Here is a 12,583-nt window from a genome sequence, read left to right as displayed (position 1 = left end):
CTTCTCAGCTCTCTCCTGTGTGTCTTTGACCTGCCCTTTCCAGTACTGCTCGCTATCGCGATAGGCATCGAGCGGGACGCCCAAGTACTTGCCTGGGGTCGTCACCCAATGCACGTTGGCAAAATGATCTGGCTTCGTTGGCCATGATCCATGCCAGAGCCCGAGGCACTTCGACCAGTTAACTCCACTACCAGTGACATGGCTAAATTTACGGACACATTTGACAGCCTCGATTATGGTCCCCTGATCCTCCGCAAAAACAGCGACATCATCTGCATAAGCCAGCAGCTTCACTTCAACTGCGTGAAGCTTAAATCCCGTAATTCTATTGTTTTCAATCAGTCTCATGCACAGGGTTTCAATATAGATACAAAACAACAGAGGGCTGAGGGGGCAGCCCTGACGCACAGAACGTCGCAGGCTGATGGGAGCCCCTAAACTCTTATTCACGATCAATCTGGTCGTGCAGTTACGGTACGCCAGGGCGACCCCCTCGCAGATTACAGATCCGAGATTGGCATAGTCTAAAACGGCAAACAAGATTTCATGAGCCACGCAATCAAAAGCCTTCTCGAGGTCAATCTGTAAAATGGCAATCCGACTATTACAATCATCACAGCACTCAAGTACACTGCGCGCCTTGTGAATATTAGTAACAATGGTCCGGCCTTTAATCCCACATGTCTGGTGAGGCCCGACGATGTCCTGTATCACTGTCTGCAATCTTCGCGCCAATATCTTCATAAAGATTTTATACTCGATATTGGTGAGTGCTATGGGACGATACGCCATAACATATCTTAATTTCGCTGCATCATCAGTTTTAGGAATGAGTACTGAGTGTGACGACCCATAAGACGGAGGCAATGTGTTCCATTTGTAAGCTTCGTTAAAGATTACATTCAATACAGGGCTAATTTCGTGCTTGATTTCTTTATAAAAACCGGCGCTAAAGCCGTCTGGTCCAGGCGATTTTCCTGGGTTTAAGTTGTCTATGGCCTGTTCAACTTCGGATTCTGTTATCTCTAGTTCCAATCTTTGCTTTCTTTCGTCATCCAGTCGGGGTATAGCACGCAAAAACTCATTCCCAAATGTGGTAGCGTCTACTTTGTGGTACGAGAATAGCGCCTGGTAATGCTCATGAAAAGCTGCTTTGATGTCGTCAGTGTCTGTTGATAAGGTCCCGCGCCATTCTATGCCGTCGATGTGGTTCCTTTCAGCGCGTGCTTTTTCTAACCCTAGCGCTCGCTTCGAAGGCGCTTCACCTGCAGCTGTGTCTTCAGCCCTTGCCCTCACCAGGGCTCCCCGGTAACGTTGCTCTTCGAGTTGCTCTAACTGTTGTTTCACTTTTCTTATGTCTTCTATCCATTTGCCCGGTGCCTGAGATTCCTGCCTGAGCAGTTTATGAAGAAGCGTCTTTAACTCAGTCTCTTTTTGTTTCTCTGCAAAACGAATACAGGTGGCCCTCTCTATTGCCTTTATTTTTAGGGTTTCCTTACTCAGCTCCCACTGCGGCCACTCGACTCGTTAGCGTCTATCGGTGGAGATGCCCTCGCTGGGGATGGTTCAGCGAGCCAACAACCAGCGGATGACGTGCCTAGGTCAAACGAGACAACCGGAAAGGAGGGGGAGAACACTCCGGAGCCCAAGGTCGTCGAGCCCAAGGGTCCGAACGAGCTGCAACCGGACAAGAGTGGTGCCCGCACGTCGACCAGCGTCTCCGCTGCGGCGAAGCGTTCCCACGCCCAAACCAGCGCCGACGGTGACCAGACTGCGACGCCTGGAGCCGAGGAGCCCCCGGCAAAGGCGCCTCAAGGCCGGCGTTCATCGTTTCGGCCGCGCCCTAACGTTCCGGTAGACAAGCGTGCCGGAAATTCGGAGTCCCTAGGACACGCTCATGTTCTTCCGCCGGACCGCACTGGCGGCGATGGCGGCGTCTAGCCTCGTGCTAGACGCGAGAGGTAAGCACCATATTGCCGGTCTCTTCCCCTATTGTTAAGATGGCTCCAACGTGTCCGTTGAAAGTCGCTACTCTAAATGTTCGAGGACTGGCAGGGAAAAGAAAGCAAGGCCAGCTTTACCGACTGATAACGGAGCACGACATTGATGTGCTAGCCGTGCAGGAGACGAAAGTCGACGGTGAAGAAGAGACCGGCGTTATGGTGCGGCGTTTCACGTCTAGGTTTTCTGCCGTAGTCAGTCATGCGGTGGGCACATCCGCTGGCTGTGTCCTTTTTGTTAAGAAGTTGCCGGGGCTAGAGGTGCACGCAATTTATTCGTGTGTGTCGGGCCGGTGTGTTGTCGTCGATTTTTCGTTCAGCAACGACGAGTGGCGTATTGTGTGCTTGTACGCGCCCAATAAGGTGGATGAACGGACTCAGTTTTTTCACCACATAGAAGAGCGTCTATGCAAGGGAAGACAGCTCATAGTAATGGGCGATTTCAACTGTGTCCTCAGTGCGCGGGATAAAACAAGTGTTCGGGGATTTAGAGACAAAAGCACGGAAGTGTTGTCGCGAATGCTAGAGAACTGGGACCTTGAGGATGTAGCAGAGTGCCTCGAAGGAGCGCGTGCTGTAAAGTACACACGGTTTGAGGGCTCTAGCCACGCACGGCTCGACCGCATTTATGCGTCTGTTGACATCCTTCCGGAATGTAACAGTTACGAGGTAGTGCCAGTGTCGTTTTCTGACCATTGTTTAGTTCAGTGCTGCATAGGCATCCCAAAGCGAGGCAACCCTTTCTCATGGGAAACGTGGAAATTAAATAACAAGCTTCTTCAGGATGAACCGTTTAACCGAGCAGTAAGAGAAGAAATACAGAAAATAGACCCCAGTAAGAGCCTCTTTTTTTCTTTATTGCCAGATAAGCACAGATACAGGACATGGTCCATACTAAGGTAAGAAGAAAACAAAGTGTTACATAGTCATTACATATACTTCTCGAAATGCCCGTGTCAAAAACGCTTTAAGGTCACCAGTGTATCCAGTACAGGTAACCACTCTGGTGGTTCAGCCTGAGATTTATACACGTCTCTTATTTGTGAAACACTTTCAATAAAATATAGTCTGGCTGGTTTGGCGTCCACATCAGCATTTCGTACGGCCATTCGTGTTTTCCATATGCTGTGTAGGCTCAGCGTCATGATCATGTTATAGGGCACGTCGTTTTCTTTTTCGACTGGGAGAAAGCGGATACCGTAGGGTGATATAGGGAGCACTTTTTTCAGCGTTCTCTGTAAGACATCCCAGTGGAATATTGCATCCCTGCAGTCTAAGAAAATGCGTTCGATTGTCTCAGGCTTTGAACAAATGAGACAATTGACTGACCACGGTACGAACAGTCCTCTCTCTTGCAACCATGGTTTAACAGGCGAGGTATTGGTATGGAGCTGAAAGAAGAACGTCTTAATTGAGGAGCGGACTGCCATTCTTTTAACACGTTTCAACACGTCTCCTTCCGAGCCTACACAATACATGGCACGATATATGGGCACTGGCAACCTAATATCAATCAGATCCCTGTATAAACGCTTTTTTGGGACATTACTTAGGTACTACATTGAGAATCTCACTTTTAGCATTCGAAAAGACATAACGACCTCACGAGGAAAGCCGCGAACACTCCCTTTTTTTGTGACATTTGATACAACATATTCAGGAATTACATCACTCATTCGTAATTGTAAAATTGTTCGCAGAAATACGTTATTTTGGTCGCGCAAGAAAAGAAATCTTGACACAACTTGTTTGAGAAATAATTGACATAAACTGAGTCCGCCGCTACGGACTGATCGAAATAAATTAGTTCTGCTGCATCTTTCCCATGTTGAACGCCACACGAACACTGCAAAGACTCTGTGCAACTTTTGCACGTTGGTACGAGACATAAAAAGCACTTTAGTACGCGCGAAAACGGAGAAATCCCGCCCACCCCATTTATCTGTTTGCTCCCTAACACGTTTGGTTTCCTCGTTCCAGTATTACGTGGTATCGCGATAATGTTCTAAAGGCACTCCGAGATATTTGACAAGTGTCACAGTCCATTTCATGTTAGCAAAATGATCTAGCGTGTTTTCCCACGGCCCATGCCAGAAGCCTAAACATTCGTTCTAATTTATCATACTGCCCCGTGAGCGAGCAAAAAAGTTCTGCTTCTTTAACGGTCTCTTTAACGATTTCCTTATCGCCACAGAAGACTGCTATGTCGTCAGCATAACACAGTATTTTAACTTCACTTGCGAGTAATTTGAAACCATGTATTGTGTCATTATTAAGAATTTTTAAGCAGAAAGGTTCGAGAAAAATTGCAAACAATAATGATGATAATGGACACCCTTGCCTAATACTACACTGAACTTTGAAACTTTCGCTGACACTTTTGTTTACGATTATGCTAGCTAAACTGTGAGTGTAACACATTTTCACAGCAGTCGCAATCAGAAACCCAACATTAATATATTCCAAAAGACTAAAAAGAATTTGATGTGATACACGATCGAAAGGTTTTTCTAGATGAAGCTGTAACATTGCTACCCGTTCTGAAAAGTCATCGCAGTATTCAAGTACACTTCTGGTAACATGAATGTTAGGAAATATCGAGCGTCCCCTGATCCCACATGTCTGGTGGGGTCCTACCAAAACTGTGATCACGGTTTATAACCTTTTTGCCAGTACTTTCATATATATTTTGTCATCTACATTGCTTAAGCTTATCGATCAATAGGACGAGACCGATAGAAGTTTAACTGGGTCATCTGTCTTGGGTATTAATACAACGTGAGAACAGGTGAAAGATAGGGGCACTGCATTTTCATTATATGCTTCGATTATTACATGATGCAGGGCTTTTGCCAGATCCACTTTAAAAGCTTTGTAAAAACAACTGCTTAAACCATCCGGGCCTGGAGATTTGCCTACGGATAACTCATCAATTGCGTCTTCAATTTCGCGTACGGTAATATCTGCTTCAAGGTGGGTCTTCACGTCGTCATCTAACCTTGGCATTAAGTGAAGGTACTCATTTTCAGAGCCGGTTGCAATATCAATGTTATGACCTAACAGATTTTTTAAGTACTCTACAAAAGCAAGTTCAGTTATCCGTTTGTCTTTTGTAATAACGCCATCGTACTGTATTTCTTTTATTTCATTTTTGACGGCATAAATTTTCTCATCCGCTAGCGAGCACATAGTAGGCGTTTCTCCCAACCACAGTCTTTCGCCACGAGCGCGAACAATGGCTCCCTTATGTCTTTCGACATCTATTGCTTCCAGTTTATTTTTGACGTCTTTAATTTCATTATTTAATGCCCCTGGTTGTGTGCTTTCTGCGTTCAGCAAATAGTCTAATTGACTACGGAGCACATTTTCTTCGTTTCTTTCACTGCGGCGTAGAGCGCATGCCCTCTCGATTGCAATGATCTTAATCTCTTGTTTGAACAGCTCCCATTCGGCGATGAAACTATCCGTTTTGGACAGTAGTCTTTCTATGCATTCTTTTGCTTCGCTCACAAAGTTATCATTGTCCAGAAGCTTATCATTAAACTTCCAAAGTGTCCAACTGAATGACGACCCTTTGTGCTTTGCTCCTAAGGAAACCATAACCAAACTGTGATCACTGAATGAAACATGTCTTACGTTATAATCTTGGCACAGCGGCACTATATTTTCAGATACGTATAATCTGTCCAAGCGTGCATGGCTTGTGCGTTGGAAGTGAGTGAACTGTGGCCGTTTTCCGCCAGCTGCAACATGACCAATATCTTCTAGGCAGTGATCCTGAACTATTGCGCTTAATTTCATGGCACTATTATCACGTACCGGTTCGTTCTTTATTCTATCAGCAGAAGCACACACACAGTTAAAATCGCCAAGCATTAGAATAATTCTTTCAGAATTTAAAAAGGATCCAAGGCTTTCAAAAAAAGCTGAGCGCTCGGTTTCTCTGTTAGGCACGTACAAACATATTGCCCGCCACTTCAAAACAGAGGAAAGAAAATCACACACAACTAACCGCCCAGTTTTACACACAGTCATGGTATCTACTACAATTCCCAGGGAACTGCGTAGCAACAAGGCACACCCTCCGGACGAGCCTACTGCGTGACACACACATACATAGTAGCGTCGAGTAGAAGGTTCTACCATGCGATCTGTTTGATCTTGGCTTGCGACTTTAGTTTCTTGAATTGCTAAGATGTCAAGGTCATTTTCTAGTAAAAGACGGCTTACTTGGTACTGTCGACGCCTTGCAGAAAGGCCCAGCACGTTTAACGTGCCTATGCTAAGCGGCGCGTCACGTTTTACTGCCATTTATGAGAATAATCAAACAGGTCGCATTGCGCTCACCTTGTTCTGTGCGAGGCTGAAAATTTTAACTGGAGGCTTTTCTATCTTCAGTTGCCACGTGCAAACACACCACGAGTGCCTCAGAAAGAAGGAACTGGGGTTCGAGCCCCTTAGCTTGTCCTCGCCCACTTTTAGCATGTGTAGCGTCGGAACCAGGAGGCTGACCCGGGCTTCGCTGAACCAGGGGGCTACGTGCCCCCCGGAAAATGACGGTCCAGTGGTACGTTGGGCTTTGGCTTGAAGCTCGTGCGGCGCCCTTGGGCCGCTTTAGGGGGTGGCTCGCTGGCAGTGGGCTCGTTTGAGGCAGCGTTCGCTGCTGCTGTTTCCTCGCGTGTTCTCTTCCCTGCACCGGTCCTCGAATCCTTCATGTTGACATCTTCGGATTTCTCCCGAGGCGTTAACTGACTCGAGATGGGTTTTTCCCGTTTCGCTGAACTGTTGGACGCACTAGTATTCGCCGCAGGAGGCAGCGCAGGTTGTACAACTTGCTCACCATTATCCTCTTCCTCTTTGTTCACGTTGGGCGAATGCGACAAAGGGGGCGTTTCCTCTTGTTCGCGTTCTCTGGTCTTGCTGGTAGAAACATCCTCAGCTTCCGTTTCATCCATTTGTAGCTCTGCGTTGTCGTCCCACGCAGATCGGCCTGTAACCTTAGCATAAGTCTTCACGCACTCTTCCTCACCGTGGCCAAAACGTCTGCACAGCGCGCACCGAGGAACACGACATTCGCGTCGTATGTAGCCAGTCCCTTTACACCGTAGGTAGAGTGGAGCTCTTCCAGCCACCACGACCAATGTCAGGTCACCTGCCACTAGTAGTTGATGTGGGATGTCTTCCTTCGTGTAGCCTGCCTTGAGTTGAAGACTGATAATACGCGTAGTAGAGCCTTTGTCCCATAACCCTTCCGTTCGCCATAGCTCTCTTGCGACTTCGGTGACTTTTCCGTAGGGTGCAAACGCGGTCCGTATGTCTTCGTCGTCCACATAATGAAGGACCCAATGCAGCTTTACTCGAACATCTTGATTGTTTGGATCTAAGACGAGACAACGGCGCTCCTCCACGATCACTTCAGTTGCAGAAAGCAACCTATTCTTAGCCTCCGTAGTCTTCAGCGTGACCGCCCACACATGGTTCATTTGGTATGCCCCTAACGCTTCAACGTCAGGGAGCATTGCCTAAGCACCTAGTGCATCACGAATATCTTCGACACGGTAAGGCCTTCCACGAACATCCGCATGAAAAAATACAGTGTTTAAAACAATACGACCGGTTGGTAGAGCAGGTAAAATAATTTCATAATCCTGGTTGGCACTCGCTGCATTCCGGTTTCCACGGCTGGACATAGCCGCTGACACTGCCCCAGAGGAGCGAAACATTCCTCGACCGTTCACGGCGCTGGCCGGAAGTGGAATCTAGACCAACGAGCCGACAACTGTTCACGTTCGCGGCGCGTGTACACCTTCGTCATATCTTGACGGGCTGCAGAAAAAGAAGAGGACAACGACTACTAATATCCAGGCATGGGTAACAACACTCGGGCTGAGAACGAAAAAAACAATAGTGGGCTCGTCCGGGATTTGAACCCGGGACCTCGGCACCCAAAGCGAGAATCATACCCCTAGACCAATGAGTTTTTTTTTCTTTATTGCCTGGCTGTGGTACATTGTTTCACAAGTGGCAACGCTTACCAAAACTAATACAAAAGTAGTATATACATTTTCTCTATGTGCAGATATTACAAAGCATTGTGCTGGCTCAATCTCATCAAAATTCGCGCAATGCTACCGACGGTTCTACTCTTGGGAGCCACTCCGGTGGTTCCCCTGCCGCTTTATGGATAGCGACAAACCAGTGCATGTTTTCCCTGAAATACATACGTGCAGGCTGCGAATCTTTATCGACATGGTATCCTGCCACTCTCACGCGCCAAATACAATGGAGGCCCAAGAGCATAATTAAATCAAAAGGCACCCCATCCTCATTATCTATGCTTAAGTAGCGGATGCCATACGGGTCCAATGGAAATTCTTTCTTTAGTGTCCTCTGCAAAACATCCCAGAAGAACACGCCTTCCCAACAGTTTAAGAAAACATGATCTATTGTCTCTGGCTGCTTGCAAATTAAACAGTGCGTTCCCCACGGTAAATATACCCTTTTTCTCTCCAAAAACTTCCTAACTGGTAACGTTCCCGTGTGTAATTTGAAAAATAAGGTTTTGGTTCCTGGCGGGACCTGCATTTTCTTTACACTCTCTAAAACATCGCTTCTTGGGCTTCCACCGTACAAGGACCTGTACAATGGCACTGGGAAAAGAACGTCGCACAACGCACAATACAGTTTCTTTTTGTTCCCACCGGACAGGTAATCATTCGAGAAGCAAATTGAAAGAAATCGGACACTCGATACAACTTCGTTGTAAAACCCTCGAATCCCTCCCGAAAACTCTTCGGTTGAAACCACATACTCTGGCAGCCGTCTACTCAGCCTCATTTGACATACCGTGCGCAAGAAAGGGTCGGTTGCGTCCCTAAAGAACAAGAACCGGTTTACCAACTGCCGTACAAAGAGATGGCCCAATCCCAGCCCCCCATCTTTTACCCGCCGGAACAAGTTGGTCCGGCTGCAGCGCTCCCATTCCGACGCCCAGACAAAGATGGCGAAAATCCTGTGTAGCTTCTGAACATTTGACCGTGAACAGTGCAATACTTGCATTACGTACCAAAGCCTGCTGATAAAGAAAAGGTTACGAACGGTGGCTCTGGCAAAAATAGTGAGGTTAGTGCCTTTACAGTTCTCAGCTCTCTCCCGTGTCTTTAACCTGCCCTTTCCAGTACTGCTCGCTATCGCGATAGGCATCGAGCGGGACGCCCAAGTACTTGCCTGGGGTCGTCACCCAATGCACGTTGGCAAAATGATCTGGCTTCGTTGGCCACGATCCATGCCAGAGCCCGAGGCTCTTCGACTAGTTAACTGCACTACCAGTGACGTGGCTAAATTTACGGACACATTTGACAGCCTCAATTATGCTCCGCTGATCCTCCACAAAAACAGCGACATCATCTGCATAAGCCAGCAGCTTCACTTCAACTGCTTGGAGCTTAAATCCTGTAATTCTATTGTTTTCAATCAATCTCATACACAGGGTTTCAATGTAGATACCAAACAACAGAGGGCTGAGGGGGCAGCCCTGACGCACAGAACGTTGCAGCCTAATGGGAGCCCCCAAACTCTTATTTACGATCAATCTGGTCGTGCAGTTACGGTACGCCAGGGCGACACCCTCACAGATTACAGGTCCGAGATTGGCATGTCCTAAGACAGCAAACATGATTTCATGAGCCACGCAATCAAAGGCCTTCTCGAGGTCAATCTGTAAAATGGCAATCCGACCATTACTATCATCACAGCACTCAAGTACACTGCGAGCTTTGTGAATATTAGTAACAATTGTCCGACCTTTAATCCCACATGTCTGGTGAGGCCCGACAATGTCCTGTATCACTGACTGCAATCTACGCGCCAATATCTTCATAAAGATTTTATACTCGATATTGGTGAGTGCTATGGGACGATACGCCCTAACAGATCTTAATTTCGCTGCATCATCAGTTTTAGGAATGAGTACGGTGTGTGACGACCCATAGGACGGAGGCAATGTTTTCAAATTGTAAGCCTCGTTAAAGATTACATTCATGACAGGGCTAATTTCGTGCTTGAATTTTTTATAAAACCCTGCACTGAAGCCGTCTGGTCCAGGCGATTTTCCAGGGTTTAAGTTGTCTATGGCCTGTTCAACTTCGCTTTCTGTTATCGCTAGTTCCAATCTCTGTTTTCTTTCGTCGTCCAGTCTGGGTATAGCACACAAAAACTCATTCCCAAATGTGGTAGCGTCTACAGTGTGGTACGAGAATAGCGCCTGGTAATGCTCACGAAAAGCAGCTTTGATGTCGTCTAGGTCTGTTGATAAAGTCCCACCCCATTCTATTCCGTCGATGTGATTCCTTTCAGCGCGTGCTTTTTCTAAGCCTAGCGCTCGTTTCAACGGCGCTTCGCCAGCAGCTGTGTCTTCAGCCCTTGCCCTCACCGGTGCTCCCCGATAGCGTTGCTCTTCAAGTTGCTCTAACTGTTGTTTCACTTTTCTTGTGTCTTCTATCCATTTGCCCGGTGCCTGAGATTCCTGCCTGAGCAGTTTATGAAGAAGCGTCTTTAACTCGGTTTCTTTTTGTTTCTATGCGTAACGAATACAGGTAGCCCTCTATATTGCCTTTATCTTTAGGCTTTCTTTACTCAGCTCCCACTGTTGCCATACGTGAAGGTTTTTACTGGGGTCTATTTTCCTTATTTCTTCTCTTACTGCTCGGGTAAAAGGTTCATCCTCAAGAAGCTTGTTATTTAATTTCCACATTTCCCATGAGAAAGCGTTACCTCGCTTTGGGATTCCTATGCAGCATTGAACCAACCAATGGTCAGAAAAAGACACTGGCACTACCTCGTAACTTTTACACTGCGGAACGATGTCAACAGACGCATAAATGCGGTCGAGCCGTGCATGACTAGAGCCCTCAAATCGTATGTACTTTACAGCACGCGCTCCTTCGAGGCACTCTGCCACATCCTCTAGGTCCCAGTTCTCAACGATTCGCGACCACACTTCAGTGCTTTTGTCTCTAAGCGCACGAACGCTTGTTTTATCTCGTGCACTAAGGAGACAGTTGAAATCGCCCATTACTATAAGCTGTCTTCCCTTGCATAGACGCTCTTAAATGTGGTGAAAAAACCGAGCCCTTTCATCCACCTTATTGGGCGCGTACAAGCACACAATACGCCACTCGTTGTTGTTGAACGAAATATCGACGACATCAGACCGGCCCGACACACACGAATAAATTGCATGCACCTTTAGCCCCGGCAACTTCTTAACAAAAAGTACACAGCCAGCGGATGTACCCACCGCATGACTGACTACGGCAGAAAACCTAGACGTGGAACGTCGCACCATATCGCCGGTCTCTTCTTCACCATCGACTTTCGTCTCCTGCACGGCAAGCACATCTATGTCGTGCTCCGTTATAAGCCGGTAAAGTTGGCCTTGCGTTCTTTTCCCTGCCAGTCCTCGAACGTTTAAAGTGGCGACTTTCAACGGACACGCTGGAGCCATGTTAACAATAGGGGAAGAAACCGGCAATATGGTGCTTACCTCTCGCGTCTAGCACGAGGCTAGACGCCGCCATCGCCGCCAGTTCGGTACGGCGGAAGAACATGAGCGTGTCCAAGGGACTCCGAATTTCCGGCACGCTTGTCTACCGGAACGTTAGGGCGCGGCCGAAACGATGAACGCCGGCCTTGAGGCGCCTTTGCCGGGGGCTCCTCGGCTCCAGGCGTCGCGGTCTGGTCACCGTCGGCGCTGGTTTGGGCGTGGGAACGCTTCGCCGCAGCGGAGACGCTGGTCGGCGTGCGGGCACCACTCTTGTCCGGTTACAGCTCGTTCGGACCCTTGGGCTCGACGACCTTAGGCTCCGGACTGTTCTCCCCATCCTTTCCGGTTGTCTCATTTGACCTAGGCAAGTCTTCCGTGGGTTGTTGGCTCGCTGAACCCTCCCCAGTGAGGGCGTCTCCGCCGGTAGACGCTGATGAGTTGAGTGGCCCCGTTTGCTTGCCTGCCTCGTCCGTTCCCCTCGCTGCATCCTTGGCTTCAACGACGTCCATGAGTTCCGCGTTCTCGTCCGTCTTTCCCAGCCCGATAGCCGATTTGTAGGTACGGACGCAGTCAGCGTCCGCGTGTCCGTAGCGTCTGCACTTCGAGCACCTAGGCACCTTGCAGTCGCGGCGAACATGGCCCGTGCCATGGCAGGGCAGGCACTGCATCGGCTGCCTGGGTACCACCACAAGGGCCAACTCACCGGCGACTCGAACCTGGTGGGGCAGGTCGTCCACCTTCATTCCCGGCTTGAGCTTGAGCAGCACGGTTCTCGTGGTCGAGCCCTTCTCTCTCATGCCTTGGACGCGCCAGCGCTCCCGCGTCACCTCGGTTACGTTCCCGAACGCCGCAAAAGCAGTCCGGATGTCTTCATCTTGCACTCCGTGGAGCATCCAATGCAGCCGCAGTTTCACCTGCTGGGCCTCACGGTCAATAACAATGCAGCGACGACCTTTAACTTGCAGCTCCTTAAAAGCAGCCAGTTTCCTTGTGGCTTCCGCGCTGTTGAACGTCACCGCCCACACATGGTTGATCTGGT

This window comes from Dermacentor albipictus, chromosome 1 (genome assembly GCF_038994185.2).
Source record: "Dermacentor albipictus isolate Rhodes 1998 colony chromosome 1, USDA_Dalb.pri_finalv2, whole genome shotgun sequence".
NCBI classification, from domain to species: domain Eukaryota; kingdom Metazoa; phylum Arthropoda; class Arachnida; order Ixodida; family Ixodidae; genus Dermacentor; species Dermacentor albipictus.
This window is presented reverse-complemented; position numbering follows the sequence as displayed.